Below are 14,941 nucleotides of genomic sequence, written 5' to 3'. Positions count from 1 at the left end.
AAAGCAAATGCAGTCATCTTGGCTCTGAAACTACACATCTGAATGAGTTTCTCTGCAAGATTGCAGATAAATCATGAGTCATTAGACTTTATAAACATATCAATTGATACGAGGATGACTTGCACAATATGCATTTGCTTCCAAGCTACTGTATTGTTGGACAAATCCAGACCGATAAAAAACCTAGATTTGTTCCTTTTTAGATTTATTATTATTATTATTTTATTATGACACAGCAAACAAGATAGATATGCTGGATTTCATATCACAAAATCACAAGTCGAACACTTCCCAAGTGTCTAGGACTGTGTGATGTATTTTCGGATGATGCGTGCAGATCCCAGCAGGGTGGTCTTTTGCAGTTGGCAGATCGTAATTTTGTCTATTGTTTCCAAATGCCGGCTGAGATCTTTTGGCACGGCACCCAATGTGCCTATCACCACCGGGACCACCTGTACTTGTTTCTGCCAGAGTCTTTGAAGTTCAATCTTGAGGTCCTGATAGCGGCTGAGTTTTTCCTGTTGTTTTTCGTCAATGCGACTGTCACCTAGGATGGCGACATCAATGATCCAAACCTTTTTTCTTTTCCACAACTGTGATGTCTGGTGTGTTGTGTTCCAGAACTTTGTCAGTCTGGATTCGGAAATCCCATAGTATCTTTGCGTGCTCATTTTCCAATACTTTTGCAGGTTTGTGATCCCACCAGTTCTTTGCTGCTGGGAGGTGGTACTTGAGGCATAAGTTCCAATGAATCATTTGGGCCACATAGTTGTGCCTCTGTTTGTAGTCTGTCTGTGCAATTTTCTTATAGCAGCTGAGGATATGATCAATGGTTTTTATTACTATTATTATTATTTTATTATGACACAGCAAACAAGATAGATATGCTGGATTTCAGATCACAAAATCACAAGTCGAACACTTCCCAAGTGTCTAGGACTGTGTGATGTATTTTCGGATGATGCGCGCAGATCCCAGCAGGGTGGCCTTTTGCAGTTGTTGTTGTTGTTGTTGTTGTTGTTGTTGTTGTTATTAGAAACATAACAAGTTGAGTCCACAGCAGACACGTCGGACATTTCCCAAGTGTCTAGGACTGTGTGATGTATCGGCAAATAATGCGTGCAGATCCCAATAAGGTGGCCTTCTGCAGCTGGCAGATGGTAATTTTGTCAGCGCCGATTGTGTTTAAGTGCAGGCCAAGGTCTTTAGGCACTACACCCAGTGTGCCGATCACCACTGGGACCACCTTGACTGGCTTGTGTCAGAGCCTTTGCAATTTAATCTTTAAATCCTCATATCGTGTCAGCTTTTCCAGTTGTTTTTCTTTGTTGCTGTGAATTTTCTGGGCTATCTGTCTATGTTCCAGAAACATTCTCTCCTGGTGTTTCACCCACATCTGTGGCAAGCATCCTCAGAGGTTGTGAGGTACCTCACACCCTCTGAGGATGCCTGCCATAGATGTGGGTGAAACATCAGGAGAGAATACTTCTGGAACATGGCCATACAGCCTAGAAAACATACAACAACCCTGTGATCCTGGCCATGAAAGCCTTCGACAACACATTAAAATGTGGGACTTTTTCATCAGTCTGGCTGCACCCTTAGTTTATGTAACTGTTTTGTATATGAGAAACAACTGAATTCTGTATTACATGCGTCACAATATACTTTCTCAATAAAATGGATCAATCAGGAGTTCATATTGTAATTAGAATCAGCCTTCTACATTGTTGAGATTTTGACTATTCGCTAGTAAAATTAGTTACTATAAGAGCAACGACAATTATATTCATAAACAGTACAACAGCTGCTTTGTTAACAGAAAAGATGTGAAACAACAAGGGTGGGAGAAGGAAGCAGTATTACTGCTGGCATCGACATCCAAGCTTTTGATACAGAAGGTCCTCCAGGATGAATCTTAAGCACCTCCAATTATACAGACCAAAGAAGAAGCATAAGTGCTGGGAAAAGGCTACTCCTCATGAGATCTTCTGTCAGTCTGTGTTACACAGTCCTCAGATCTACTTGCACAAATTGTCAGACCTGGTGGAACACAACATCCCAAGTTCCTATGAATTTGCTCATTGTTGTTCCATTCCAGATCCCCACCCTGTAGGTTTGACTTTCTTTTCTCCATAGAGAATTCTCAATGCGTCATCACCGAAGCTATTCAATCTCACTTCCTAAAGCAGATTGGCTCTGGGTGGATAATCTTCGGTCTTCTGATGATACCACTAAAACCAGCCAATTTGAGGGGCAGATGGGATACAACAATGACCAAAACTCCCTATGGCCCTTTATATGTTGAGGGATTTTCTAATCCCAATGTTTGGAAACATAGTTCTTTTTGAACTACAGTTCTCAGTGACTTCTAGCCAGCATGACCAATGAAGAATAGTGACCATGCTGGCTGGAGGATTCTAAGAACTGAAATCCAAAGAGTGACTATTCGAAGCTTGGATCCCATTATGTCTCCTCGTTTGGCCATTCTCATCATTGTTTGAGACAGGATTGAGAAAAGGGAGGCCCATAGGCCACATGTGGCCCACTGAAAAAATGCCCCACATAGCCCCACATTTTGGGATGGAGTCCTACCTTGCCTTCTTCCTCAGGACTCAAATCAGAGGACAAGTGAAAGACAAGTTTTCACCACTTGGTTGGTTGCCAGATCCAAGAACCAGTTCTATATCTCAGAGTTTGGACCTCCTCCTGTTCTGAAGATGAGAAGATGAGAAGGGATCTAAGGGAAACAGCATTGCCTTAAACGAGATATCGATCTTTCCTCATTTCCATGGGTTCTGTAGTTTCAGTTAACTGGGGTCCAAAAAATATACTGGCAAACTGAGATTGTCATGTGAAAAAGGTATTTGACAGCATCAGAGCCATTGATTTCTGGAGATTTCTGGACAACTCTGCTGGCGTATGGCCCTCAGCCAACGCTAAGCCATGCCAATCTTTGCTGCAAATCCCATTTAACCAATGTCAGAGGAGGGCATATACACGTAAACGCAACTTCTGGCATCCTAATGTTAGATTAGTCATACTGGGAGATTCTGGGAATTGCTGATCAGAATTAACTTGTTAAAACTCAAGTCCTGTTCAATCAGTGTTTCAATGGGTGAACTTTGGACATTTCAAGGAAAACAGTGGAACTAACAGTCACTTGAGAAGAAGAGATTTTGCTCTCCCAAGAAACAGCTGGTTTTCAAATCTAGGCCAAATAAAACTTGTTCTGGTTTCTCCATCTTGTATTTATTTGCAATACACATGGCCATGGAGTATTTTTTGTAATAGTGTGGAAGTTAATATAGAGTTCCTATAAATGAATGCTCCCTCTTACACATAAAAACAAGGAATGCATTGCAAAATTTTGGTGTGTGTGTCAAGCTCAAGGCCTGCAGGCTGAATGTGTCTCACCATGTTGTTTGATGTGCCCTCCAGATGCTGGACTACAACTCTGTTTTCCTCATCATCAAGACATCATGATTAGAGCTGATGGGAATTGTGATACAATCACATTTGGAAGGCTGCCCTTTGTTCTGTTTAGTCAGGAGCCTAGGGTTTGAATTTAGATCCAAAGCTTGTGGATATAATGTCTGACTTTAAAATGTTCTTCAATCTTTCTCCAACCTTTTATGTTGAGCATCTTCAAAAATCCTGAAAAAATCATGCCAGAGCTTATTTTCGGGATAGGTCTTGTTTTCTGAAAAGCAGGGTGGCTCAATAAGGGATTCTAGAAGCAGGTGCTATTAAACTTGCCTATTGTAGGCAGGCACTGCATGGAGATAGTAGGATCCCTTAAGCAGAATCCCCCTCTTGCCAAGGTCAAACATTGTCAATTGCAATTTTTGTTACAGGAAGGTTGCTGCAACCAAAAATTCTATATTTTTACAACCTTCTTTCACCACGCTTTCTATGCAAATACTTAAACCTTCCAGCTAAACTGTATGTCATCATGCCGATGAAGAAGAAGGCACACCTGGAAGGCATGACACAACTTGATAAAATGAATAAGAGAAACTTCAAAGCCAATAGGCACTGTTTTCTGAAGTATGCCTGTAGCTGCATATAAGGGAGAATTTCATCAGGCCACTGAGTTGAGAAAACTTTCCTTTTTCATTTATATCGACTTGGAGTTTGTGTAACATGCACCTTAGTCATCCTCACTCTTTCTTATTAGCACCAATCTTTGCAGGATTTGAAACATAGAGAAACGGGTATGGATGTAAGCACATTTACAGGTACCCAAAGTAACTATGGGAGAACAACAAGAAACAGACAAGCCGTTTCTGGTGTGAGAGAATTGGCTGTCTGCAAGGACGTTGCCCAAGGGACACCTGGATGTTTTGATGTTTTTACCATCCTTGTGAGAGGCTTCTCTCATGTCCCCGCATGGAGTTGAAGCCGATAGAGGAAGCTCATCCGTGCTCTATCCGGGTTGGATTTGAACTGGCAACCTACAGGTCAGCAACCCAACTTTCAAGTCATCAGTCCTACCGTCACAAGGGTTAAATCCACTGTACCACCTGGGGCTCCAATGAAGACAGCATGTGCTCAACACTCACAGACCCAGAGCCTGTTCGCAACCCAGTATGCAATTATAGCAAAATGATTCCACTTTAACTTCCATGGCAATATTGTAAGGCAGTGCTTCCCAACCATTGGTCCTCCAGTTGTTTTGGACTTCACCTCCCAGAAATCCCAGCCATTTTATCAGCTGTTAGGAATTGTGGGAGCTAAGGTCCAAAACACCTGGATGACCAAAGGTTGAAAACCACTGTCCTAAACAATCCTGGGATTTGGAGTTTGGTGAAGCTCTGAAGTTGACAGTAATACCCCCTCCTTAAATTACAAATCTTAAGATTATTTCATGTTTTTCTTCAAGGGCGATGTGCTTGGAGAATTTCTGCCATCCCTTTAGGCAGCAAAACATCTAAGGCCAGCTTCGGTTTGTATTAATGCCTGTTTGGGGTTGATCTCCAGTTTTCTTTCCAGGTCTACCCCACAAACAACTTCTGTGTGGACATTTCCTTCCTGAGATGGCAGTCCCACTGCTAAACATTGGTAAAAGGGGCAGATGTTTGGAAATGCAATGGATGCCAGCTGGGTGTTGCCAGAACTTGCCTATGCCTAACTCAGAACAGATCTGAGCAAAGTTCCTTTTCCCCCGAGTCTGTCTGTAGTTTTTCTTCTCCTTCCTTTCTCCCCTTCCCCACTTCTTTATCAATCTCTGTTAAAAGGGGGAAATTATTCATGCTGGGCTTGGGGGCAAGGAAGGGTTTGTTGCTGAGTTAGGTGTCTTGCTCAACACTCCTCAGCCTGCAAGACGTAGACAGATGAGCCAATGACGTTGCCATCTCTCTCTCCCCCCTCCTCTGTTGTTGGTCCACCCTAATCTGGGAACGTTGCCTTCAGTTGCTATGAAACATCTGGCTTGAGGGATCTATGTAGGCACTGAGTCAGGCTTTGGAAACGTGGAGACCACGGCCTACCGGCGTACGGGAAATGATCCATGCTTGACAGATGAATGTGTGGGGAAGGAAAGCCAGTTGAAGGAACTTGCGTGTAGATCTTATCCTTCCACACAGCATAGCATGGCTGAGACCTGGGGCCAAGAGAAGGGCCTGAGTCACAGGCGGCTAAGGGTCTGCCAAGGGGGAACACGTAACGTCTAATCACAGAGGGGAAGGGCTATCACTCCATGGCAGAGCACATTCATTGCATCCAGAGGCCATATGTCCTATCTCTGGCATCTCTAGGGAAGGCTATGGTGGAGGGAATGCCCATGTCTGGAACCCTGGAGTGCAGCTGTGATGCTTTCCAAACTGCATAGGATAAGGTTCTGTCGTCTCTAAATATTCATGGAGTCCATTGAAAAGTCATAAGTAGCAATAGCCCTGACAAAATTGGGATAGATGGAAAGTTTGGATTTGAGTTCAGGAGGCCTTCCTCCAGTTTTTGACTTATAGAGCCCAACAGGCCAAGCCAAGATATCCCATTGTGAAAACCGATGGGAGCTACGGTCCCTCAAAATATGCTACTGTTAGATTGGAGCCCCTGGTGGCGCAGTGTGTTAAAGTGTGTTAAAGTGTTGAGCTACTGAACTTGCAGTCCGAAAGGTTGCAGGTTTGAATCCGGGGAGCGGAGTGAGCGCCTGCTGTTAGCTCCAGCTTCTGCCAACCTAGCAGTTCGAAAACATGCAAATGTGAGTAGATCAATAGGTACTCTGGAAGGAAAGTAATGGCACTCCATGCAGTCATGCCGGCCACATGACCTTGGAGGTGTCTATGGACAACGCCAGCTCTTCGGCTTAGAAATGGAGATGAGCACCAACCCCCAGTGTCAAACATGACTGGATTTAACCTTTACCCTACTATTAGATTTGCTTAAAGCTACGGACAATGCAGTTGCTGTTGCCCGCTTTTGGTCTAAAACTATTTAGTTGCTTGTGATTTCCTTTTTTTTTCATCATTTTAAAATATATTTGGTATGCAATGCTTTTGACACGAAATAAATAACCCTACTGTTAGATTAATGGGTACTTTTACAGGAGGGAAAAGTTCCCAATGCATGGCATTTTGATTTGGACATTGGACAATGATTCTAGAGAACAGGGCCTTGCCTTGAAAACTGTACAGACACATATCCTCATGTGTAATTCCAGAAATGTTATTCAAAAAAATTGACCCTGGGTCAACTTATCCACAGGCCACTGAAAGTATTTTTCCTTGACTTTTGCCAAAAAAAAAAAAAAGAAGGAAACTATCTCCTTCTCTGAGTAGAGTGACAAAAGGCAAGAGCTTAATCCGTCCTGGGAGGCTCTAAAAGAAGCAATGACTTCCTCCATTCTCTCTGCTGTGAAATTGCTTCTGGCTGTTTTGGATGTCTAGGTGAGAAAGTGCCAGCAGTGCCAGCCCGGGGCACTTACCGTGTTTCCCCAAAAATAAGACAGTGTCTTATATTAATTTTTGCTCCCAAAGATGCTCTAGGTCTTTATTTTCAGGGGATGTCTTATTTTTCCATGAAGAAGAATTCACATTTATTGTTGAACAAAAAAATGAACATTTATTATATACTGTACAGCATAACCAGACAAACTGTGAATCCTATCAAGAATTTCTTGTTACTACACTTGATCTTAGCCAAAAGGCCGAGAAGCGATTTTTTTTTCTTTTCCTTTACCTCTGCTTTATGCCCTTTTTCCCTTCTAGTCTATTTCCTTCACCGCTTTTCTAGAAACTTATTTGTTCTCACACTTTCACTGTAAGTTTTAGTTGGAAACCTAATAAAAACTATTTTAAAAAAAAGAATTTCTTGTTACTACCAATATTTCCATGTATAACACTTTATGGTACGTACACTTTCCGATCCTGCATGCTCTGGTGTTCTGTTCTGCGGGCATGCTTCCGAACAAACTTTTTGCTAGGTCTTACTTTCGGGGGAGGTCTTATATTTAGCAATTCAGCAAAAACTCTACTAGGTCTTATTTTCTGGGGATGTCTTATTTTAGGGGAAACAGGGTAGTCCCCTGATGTCATGATGGCACTTTCTCCTCTCTGTTGAATAACCCTTGATATATCTTTGGGTCATATCAAAATCCAGACTTATACATGAGGTTGACTTATATATCTGTATGTACTGCGTGTATACACATACATATGTAAACACGTTTCAAGGTAGTGCTCTTGAGCTGAGATCTCCCTCCCTTGCCCTGATGCCTGGAAAAGGGCCAAGACCAGGGACTCAGAGCCAGACACAGGAAACTGACAATCCTAGTTGATGGGTGCTAAAACAAATCGAAGAAAAATAATACTACCACAATGCTTAATCTCAACACCACCACAATGCTTAAGCTTATACGCTCTAGATCAAAATAATATGAAAGGGCTCAGGATCAAAGTTTGGAAACATAGTGTTCTGGAGGTGTCATTGTGTGCATTTCAGATCATGGTGACCCTAAAGTAAACCCACCAGAGGGGGTTCTTGGCAAGATTTGTTCATAAGGGATTGACTTCATAAGGCCTTTGACTTCATCTGAGGCTAAGAAAATATTCTATGTCTAAAGCCAACCAGTGGGTTTCCATGACTGAGTGGGGTTTCAAACCATGGTCTCCAGAGTCATAGTCCAAAGCTTGAATCATTATGCCATGCTGGGTATCTACATCTCTGAAGCACAATTCTTAAAATCTCAGTCTTTGGCCATGCCAGAAGGGGATTCTGCAAACTGTAGTTCTAACAAAGTAATGCTTTCATGCTCTATTTTATAAGGGATAAACACTGTTTTAATCGAAGCTCTGAAAATAAAAACCAGAGTTGCCCTAATATAAGACAGAGCTGCAAATGGGATCTCACATGAAGGCAACTCTAAGATAACCAAAGGCTTGAGCCTTTCTGGAAAAAAGTATATTCCTTTATTTGGCCATATTTAAATCTCCATGCATACTGAACTGTAAAATTGGCACTCATTCAGAAAGAATTTTTCAGTCATTTTCCTAAATCCTTCTCCAATTTATGTGATATAAATGTGGATGTTGCCATGGCAGTTCAAGGGGAACCATGGCGTTTATAAACATATAGTGTGAAAAGACCCCAAGCTATAGACAATCCCACTAATGCCTCTTCCCCCACTCCCAGGTAGTAAGTATAAAATAGTAACAAAGTAATTGGCCAAGAATTTCCTGTATTTTCATGACACCTAAAATTGGCTCCCAATGTCAGCCAACTCATACTGCCTCATGGCCGATGAATGGAAACTTCAAGAGTGGTCTTGACTCCTGTCTAAATTCAGCCTCCTTGACTTGTTTATTGCCATGTTATGAATTGGAAGAACACCCTCCAACATTTTGTAGAAAAGAAACAGGACATGCCTGGCTAAGCAATATCAGAGCATGTTCAAGAAGGCAAGAGTTATTAAATAGGAAGAACACACAAGTTAGAAGTTGCTTCTTCTCCTCTGTTCCTCTGATGAGTTGAGTACTGCGGAGAAGAGAAGTTGGATGTTTATTTTATTATATTATTATATTATAACCGCTGCCACCAGTGTAAAGATGTTTATAATGCAGCCACCAGATGTAAAGGGGATTATCCACGCTTGCCACCACTATGGGAAGATATAGGCACTAGTTACTTAGAGAGGAGACCTTTTAAATTTTGTTTTTCTTCTTTCTTCTTGTTTGTTTTTGATGGTAACATATATGACAGAAGCTGAGATGTTTAAAAGAACAATAACACGTTTATTCTGGCACAAAGCTTAATGGTTACAGTAACTTTCTCTTTAGAGGCACTTTGGTTAACAGTTGCAAGGCTAGAATGAGGTGTTTCAAACTTCTTAAAATGTCACTTCTTTCTTTACTGCTCTAAACTGCAGTCACCCTGTGAATTACAATCACAGATTGTCTGTTCCTCATCAGGAGACAGACTACCTTAAAATAAGTCACCAAACTTATTTTAAATTGACTCAAAAATAAGCATTTGAGTCTCTCTGATCCCTTCAACTGAGGGTCAGTCTTCACTGTACCTCATCAGGGCACAGACTAACTGCTTCTTTTTCAAACCTGCACTTCTCCACCAAAACGGCAGTTGGCTCCGCCCAATTCTCCATGGCAACCAACTCATGAGTACAGAGTAACTGAAATATTGACCCTTTTAAAATGCAATTAAACATGACATCTGTAAACTAAAAAATTCACACTTCGTTACAAGTACAAACCACTTTTACCTTTGAACTCAGTTTGCAGCTGAGAAGAAAGGGGAAAGGTAGGAGGAGGAGAGGAAAAATGGGATACCTCAAATGCAGCTTTTTTAAAAAAGAGAGACCATTGAGGATTTATCAGGACTGTCTCTGCCAAGTAGGGACATTTGGAGGATATGAAAACATATAAACTCATATGTGGGGTGTTACTCCATGTACTCAATATATCTTTGGGTAGGGAACAGTTAGCGATAAGGTACATTTCCCATGCGATCTCTATACTACCCATGTGAGGTGCTTGGCTAGGTAATATACCAACTATATAATAATTTGCATATATCAACTATTCTATGGAACTCCCTTTAATTTATTCTTTCAGCGACAATATTAGACTCTGACCCCAAGAGCTGATTCTAATCCAGAGCTCTCTTCTTATTTCCAGGAGCCTCCGCAAGTCTCTGAGGAGAATCTTTAGTCAATATGCTAAGGTGACATCATGCCAATAAAAGTGCAGGACTCAAATTTGACACGTACTAAACATACAGTGATTTCTTCCGTAATAGGCAACCCCATTTCAGATTGGGACAGCATAGGGCCACAGCAGTTTTCTTTTGCCTGCATCTACACAGAGAGGTTTGAGGCTCATCCCCTTGTTTCCATTTTCCTTTGCTGAGTTAATTGTGGGCAAATTCCGTTTGCAGAAACTAAACTAAGCTCAGAGTAAAGGGGAAAGTGGGAGGAGACAGAAGAAATGGGCACATTTTAAAATCAACTTCTTAACTCATATGTGGAATGGTAAACTATGTACCTGACGTATCTTTGGGTGGGGCGACACTTTATGATGGGGGTACATTTCCCATCTTAGCTCTGTACTACTCACGTTAGATGACTGTACCAAAGTAATGTACCAATCATATAATAATTTGCATATATCCACTGTTCCAAGGAAGTGGGTATAAATGGAGAAAACATATTAACTACAGTAACTAGACTTTGCCCTCAATTACCTGATCTTAATAAAGGACTTTTTCTCATTTCCAGGAGCCTCCATAAGGTAAAGTCTTTGGCCAATATGCTGGGGTGATATCATGTGGAAGGCAAAAATTAAAAAGTGCAGGACAGATATTAGACGCAATCCCAATGTACAATTATTTCTTCTGTAATAGGCAGCCTCATTTGAAATGAAGATGGCACAGGACTGGAGCAATCTGCTTTCGCCTAAGAGAAGTTTAAGTTTAAGGAGCCCCAGTGGCAAAGTGTGTTAAAGCACTGAGCTGCTGAACTTGCAGACTGAAAGGTCCCAGGTTCAAATCCCGGGAGCAGAGTGAGCGCCTGCTCTTGACCCCAGCTTCTGCCAACCTAGCAGTTTGAAAACATACCAAAGTGAGTAGATCAATAGGTACCGCTCCGGCGGGAAGGTAACGGCACTCCATGCAGTCATGCCAGCCACATGACCTTGGAAGTGTCTATGGACAACGCTGGCTCTTCGGCTTAGAAATGGAGATGAGCACCAACCCCCAGAGTCAGACATGACTGGACTTAACATCAGGGAAAACCTTTACCTTTAAGAGAAGTTTAAGACTCCATCTCTTGAATGCATCTACACTGTAGAAATACTGCAGTCTGACACCACTTTATATGCCATGGTTCAATGCTACGGAATCATGGGAGTCGTAGTTTTACAAGTTCTTTAGCTTTCTTTGTCAGAAAGGGCTGATGCTTCATCAAACTACAACACTGAACTGCACCCATGACTACTACTAAGGATTATAATTTAAAACTCATTTGTATTAATCTTTCAATTTTTAGGATTATGCAGTCAAACTTTTAGATGAGGTGTATCGAAGAACAGAGTGACCCTCAGTTTTGGGGAAAGCCCCCTAAAAGTAAGAGGAAAAACAAGGAGGATAAGCTATCTCATCGGTCCCTTAAAAATGTAATGTCACAAAAGGCTGAGTAGCGTGAGAAAAGAAAACTCATAACTGGGTGGAATAGTGAAGAAGGGAGAAACACATAATGCATATATTTTAAAGTCTAGACAAAACTATATCATTGTGTGGATATGTCATTTCCTGGTTCAAGCTGAGAGGTTATTTTAAATAGCCTCGGGGAGAGTACGAAGATCTTCTGAGAGACCTCAAGGAGGAAATTTATTTATAATAATAAAGGAGAATATGGTGGCCATAACTCTTTGGGACTTCGCAGTAGGTGCCTCCAAACTTGACAGTATGTTTTTGGTTGTCATCCAACTTGCAGCGGGCACTTCCAAGTTGAAATACAACGTGGAATCCTCGTGGAAGGGAAAAAGAAGGGGGCTGCCATAACTCATTGAAAAATTGTAGATGCTGTTTCAAATATCTGATAGTGTCGTTTTAGTTCTCATACAAATTCCAGCAAGTTACAATCACAAAATGGAAACTTTCTGGACACTAAAAAGGTGAAGTATCACAATTCAGATACAAAGTGAAAAAGCATCTTTCTTTTTCTAAAGAACTAGAAAACAGAATGGAAATCCCTGAGATACTTCCTAAGGCCCAAGGAAAACAGGAGAGGGCTTTCTTAGACACCACTGATAAGATTCCTGAAGTTAAAAACTCCATAAACCTCCTTACTTACTTACTTACTTACTTACTAGAAATGCCCTCCAAACCCTTTAGAGATCATTTGGAGGCTTTTTGGAATGACAATTAATTTTTTGACCCCTCAAGCCCGCAAAAACAGACTTAGCAAATACTCCTGTAGGGGAGTTGGTTTTCTGGAAGAACTGCTGAAAAATACAAATACCCTAACTCACATTTTCCTTATGCATGTACTTTATGGCATATTAACTGGGCATTTAGTAATCAATCAGGTAGGCCTGCCTGGGAAAATTACAGAGTCATAAAAGAGTTTGAATTATGGTAATGGAAGGAGATCCCTGCCCCATGCAGGCTCTCCAGCTAGAAGGTCCTCAGCAAGTAGTTGTCCACTTTCTTTTTGAAGACCTCCAGAGAAGGAGATTCCATTACCTCTCTAGGCAAATGGTTCCATTGCCAAACCACTATCACCACTATGGTGTTTTTTATTTGGTTTTTTGTTTGGTTTTTTTTGGTAATATTCAATCCAAATCAACCTTCCTTTGTTGTCAAAACTTGTTGAACCTTCTGAAGCAGCAGAGAACAAGCCTGCACTCTCCTCTTTGTGGCAGTCTTTGGGGTATTTAAAGACTAAGATTGTCTCACCCAAATCTTCTCTTCATAAAGCTGAACATGCATGGTTCCTTCAGCTTCTCCTCATATGTGTTGAGAAGGAGGACACAGTTTGCTTCCAGCATGCCACAAAGGTGGAAAATAAAAATGTTTTCATCTCAAAACTGCTGGGAAACTGATATTTTGTTAGTTGGGATAAGATAATATTTTCTCTATGACCATTTGAGGACCTCCTAGAACAAGGGAGAATGGGATATTTAAAGATTGAGATGTAAGCTAACTTGATTGGGCTTCATTGCTGCATCCCACTTTCTTACTCCTATGATCAATATAACCACAATGTTGGTCCACTTGTGACAATATTTCATTTTGACAGGTGCCTTGAGCCAACATTGTTTGAGAAAGCGATGGGCTATGGTACCCTTCCTGAGCCGTTTCTCCCAGTCACAGTTGACAGGACTGAACTAAAGGTGTGGCTCAATATGAGTAGGAATTATCCTTAGTTTATTTTTAAATGTATTTGATATGATAAAGTGGAACTTAGAACCCGCATCTGTGATTGTTTGACAACTTGCCCTTCCATTGAAGGGCTTGCCCCTTGGCCTTCAACTTTGATCACAAGCCTAAAGAGGAAGAGAAATTTCTTTCTGTGGAACCAAGAAGCTCCTCCCAAGATCACAGACCCTGCGTTAAGTATTGTCCTTAGCTATTAATAGCCACTATCGATTCTGGCAGAGTCTCAATGGGTGTGGTCCAGCCAAGACAGCTGGGGGGGGGGAGTATTTGGAGTTGAGGTTTAGCAGTTCCTACAGCTGGTGATGGCACATCTGGGATGGACTGCTCTTGCAAAAGGTTGGGAGGGAACTGAGGGAATGGAAAAGCAGCTCACAGAGGGAGAATCAGTGACACCCTTAGAGAGGGTCCACCCAACTGAGCTCAGTACTACAAGTCAGCAGGGGAGGAAGCGGGAAAACACAGAATACTCAGTCCAAAGACAGGAGTGGTCTAGGGATTTGGCCAACTTGGAGAAGTCCATGATTTGGACTAAAATTCTAAGAACCTGGCCTCAGGGTTCTGGGAGGTGTTGGCTAAAGATACGACTCTCCCAAGTTGTCTGGTTTGAGCCAAGGCTGCAGCCTTCTCACAGAAGGCATGTTGGGTCCTCACGTGATGTGGGAAGTAGAAGAAAGGAGATACACAAATCACACAGGACTGGAAAAAGATTAGAAAAGTACAATAGCATATTGAACCTATGGTAGATCACTTTTGAGAACATTATGTAGAAATGGACTTCTGTTCCGAGCATGAAGTGATGATAATCCCTCCTCTGAAATCTTCACCATGCAAGAAGTGAAATCCCATCACCACAGACATGACCAGAGCAGGGGGATGAGTAGGGACAATATAATAATACATAAACAAAACTTTATTTATATACCACTCTATCTCCCCAAAAGGACTCAGAGTGGTTGTGTCCAGCTACCGGTATCTTCCTGTGGCTGAGTGTACTGCAATGGTTTTTGAGAGTCCTTGGAAGCTCCTTGAAGATGATGTTGCAGGGTGTTCAGCTATAAGAAAATAGCTGGATGCCTCCCTAGAATCATAGAATCATAGAATAGTAGAGTTGGCAGAGACCTCATGGGCCATCTAGTCCAACCCCCTTAGCCTGCTCATCTCCCCACTCTCCCACAATAAAGAAACCATGAACCCCAACTTGGATGACAGATCATAGGTGGAGGCAGAGGCAAACAACCTGACTATCCATGGAAACTGTGTGGCCAGCAAGGACATGGGTTAGTTGAGGATTTGGAGCTAAGCCATTGAGGAGCAAGCAGCCAACTCCGGTTGGGCGAGTTAGTTTAAATTCAGGACCCACAGCTGCATGCCCTCCCTGTGTTTGGGGTATATAAATGCTGTTTGTTCAACACAATTGTGTTTGGTGATTGGCTTGGGGCATGGATCCAGGATGAATGTGACCAATATATTCCAGGCACCGGTTAGTGGAGGGGTTTCTTTGAGGGTAGGAAACTTGGGGGTATGGTGCATAGGCAGTCTTGCCCAG

General features: G+C 41.9%; 1 pseudogene; it reads right to left on the bottom strand.

Moving 5' to 3' along the window:
• Nucleotides 1-7,026: 7,026 nt before the first annotated feature.
• On the bottom strand, nucleotides 7,027-7,162 carry LOC134293880 (U2 spliceosomal RNA; annotated as a pseudogene).
• Between the last annotated feature and the right edge of the window lie 7,779 nt (nucleotides 7,163-14,941).

This window comes from Anolis carolinensis, unplaced genomic scaffold (assembly GCF_035594765.1).
Source record: "Anolis carolinensis isolate JA03-04 unplaced genomic scaffold, rAnoCar3.1.pri scaffold_10, whole genome shotgun sequence".
NCBI classification, from domain to species: Eukaryota; Metazoa; Chordata; class Lepidosauria; order Squamata; family Dactyloidae; genus Anolis; species Anolis carolinensis.
This window is presented reverse-complemented; position numbering and strand designations above follow the sequence as displayed.